We start from the raw sequence: 3,149 nt of genomic DNA, 5'->3' as shown, positions 1-3,149 counted from the left end.
GCTCAAATCTGATCATTGCAACATGCATATGTTGAATTATGATTCCTTGGATGATGAGAGCAATGATTTTTTAGTTGCTGAATTTGTATGGCCACGCAAGGATAAACCTAGTACTTGTGCTTCTCTCAAGCTGGTCCGAAAGAATCAGCAAGAAGATATGAAATTTATTTTCGATATAGCCAAGTGCGATAGGATTTTAGATGAATTGCTTAACCTTGGGCATCTGAAAATATCTCATACTATGCCTCCATTAGAAGAGTTGAAGAGGAAAGGATATTGAAAATTTCATAATACTTTCTCATATGCCACTAATGATTAGAATGTGTTTCGCCAGTAAATACAATCAACCATTAATGAAGGTCGTTTGGTTTTTCATGATATGCAAGTTAATCAAAATCCTTTTCCGGTGCATACTCTTGAATTGACAAATCCCAAGGTGCTTATTTAGCCGGATCAAGCCGAAAATGCTAAAGAGAAGAATATGATCATTGGTGAAGAAAGGTGTGAGAAAAAGGTGCCATTGGGAAAAACCCCTCAAGTCACAACAAAGATTTCTACGCTCGGAGGGCAAGGCAAAAGCAAGGTTACCGGCTCTGCAAAGACCGGTCTGACCGGTCAAGGAATCAGTTTGACCGGTCATTGCAGAAAGTCTAGAGCCAAGCGAAATCTGAAGAGTAAGGCAAAGCCGACTTTCAAGGATCTGTTGGCTAAATATAAGAAGGAAGCATCTGGTCGGAAACAAGGGGGTCGGCATAATAAAAGTAAAAATCAAAAACCATCTTATTCTTGTGAATGTCATGCAAACTATGCTGCTGCGTCACATACACCTTTTTGACCGACTACGCCATGGTCTTGCCATACCTCTGCTATTATTCACCTCCTGATCATAAGGGTTTTTATATGCAACCATGTATTGCTTCATATCTTCCTGCATATTCGAACTGTGGTTCATTGCAAAGACCGATTATTGCTAGCAATAATCTGGTTAAAAGTGCACCCTTTGTTACTAAAGGTGGTAAGAAAGATAGCAAGGAAAACTCAAAATACCTGCAGTCAAGGTGGTGTCCCTCAGGCTTATCTCACACTCAAAAAAGGAGGTTACAACGGATGCGGAAGCAAGAATCAATGGAGCAGCAAGCAACGGCTATACCGGCAAGGTCAGTAGCTACCAAGCAAGTATGGAGGCCAAAGCAATTTGTTTCTTGAATCAAGAACAAGTTTATGGCCGATGAGACAATTATCGCCCTTAGAAAAAATATATGGCTGATGCCATGTTCATCATCGTCCTTAGGAACTTTTGGATCAGGAGAGTATTTTCTGGCACGCAAGCTTTGTCAGAAAATAGGGAGCATGTGTTGACGCCCAAAAGTGGCAGGTCTGGGTAGATCTGATCAAACCTTTTTAGATCGGTCTCCCAACCGGTCACACCGATTTGGGGAAAGTTCCCAAAATGCAAATTGGACTTCACCATGGCGTATCTCTCGTCGAGACTATTGAAATGCATATATGAAACGTCCGATTTGGACCTCGGATGAGAGAGTTATGCCTTCGGGAAGATCAGCACCCCGTGCAGACAGGTCAGACCAGCTGACCCCACCAGTCAGACCGGTTGGATCAAAGTGCTCCAAATGAAGATTGTACTCCAGCATTGCTTAGATTTCGTCGAGTAGATCAAGATTCATATATAAAACGTCCGATTTAGAGTTCGGACGAGGGAGATACGACCTTCGCAAGATCTGCACCCGGGTAGACCGGTCAGATCGGTTGCCCAGGCTGGTTTGACCGGTCTGGCTCTGTGTAATCCGAGTAGGAGTTGTAATTTAGCACGATTTGTATTAGAGTTTCGACTCCTGTGTGGGGAAGACCTTTCCTCCCTATAAATATAAAGGGATTCGGCCGATTGAGGACATCCAACCCAATCGACAAAAACCAATCTACTATTTATCGTCTTTTCTTTTATTCTTTTACCCTAACTTTTCCAATATGCTATTCTTCCTTCATCTCGACGATGTCTGAAGGCGTTCTAGGTAGCCTACCGACCCTAAAACAACCCTACGTGCGCCTGGTCTGATGGGATCCTTCCCAGACTAGTGTTCGTCGGTCTATCGTCGACCTGCCCGATAACCGGTCAGACCGGCCTGTGCCGAGGTGCTACAGCGAACCCCTCCGCGCACCGCACGATCGTGTGCGGTCCTGTGTTGACAAAAAACATCAACAATTTTTCATAGTCGTTAGGAGTCGATTTTACCAAATACAACGTATCGATGAGATGGCGAAGGCAAGTGTGAAGTAAAGAGCTAGCGTTGGCCCACTTCTCCCACTTGATTTGATCTTTGCTGAAAGGCGTTTATCTTGACGTTACATGTGTCACTCGCTATCAATCCAATACGGGATGCTTCCGTGTGAAATGTCCCTTCAATCACATGAAAATGCTCTTCTCGATCCACATAGGCCGTTTCCATTGGATTTAATTAAAACCGTCTTAAAGATGTTTTTTTTGTCTCTCTAGTTTTTTTAAGTTTTTTTTTGCAAGGACCTTAGAATTTTAGATGACATGGAAAAATTTGGTAGATCAACAATGGATCAAATATCACCAACATCCAACTGTTTTTCTGAAGTAGTTTAATGATTTATGGATGGTTTGAAATACCATAAATGCTTGAGATTACAAAATTGTATATGTCTTTTCGGCATCTTGCAAAAGAAAAGGAAAAATAAATAGGAACCTCCATCTATCCATGTAAAATCGCTATTGCACGCTTGTGATGCCTATTGAATTCAACCAAAAACGTGTGGTACATTGTACAAATTTCTACCGTGATGACCTAGTTCATTGTCAAGCAATACCCATGATCCCTGACGAAATTGTCGAACACTTCTTTTGTATATGGTGTGTATGTTTTGAGAGGAGATAATGGGATGTTTGGTTCCCTTTGCTTATTTTTAGCACGTGTCACATCGAATGTTTAGATACTAATTAGGAGTATTAAACGTAGACTATTTACGAAACCTATTACATAAGTGGAGGCTAAACGGCGAGACGAATCTATTACGCCTAATTAATGCATCATTAGTAAATGTTTACTGTAGCAACACATTGTTAAATCGATGAACTAATTAGGCTTAATAGATTCGTCTCGCCGTTTAGC

The sequence above is a fragment of the Setaria italica genome, chromosome IX (assembly GCF_000263155.2).
Source record: "Setaria italica strain Yugu1 chromosome IX, Setaria_italica_v2.0, whole genome shotgun sequence".
Taxonomy (NCBI): domain Eukaryota; kingdom Viridiplantae; phylum Streptophyta; class Magnoliopsida; order Poales; family Poaceae; genus Setaria; species Setaria italica.
The sequence above is the reverse complement of the archived record's forward strand: the minus strand, read 5'-3'. Positions refer to the sequence as shown.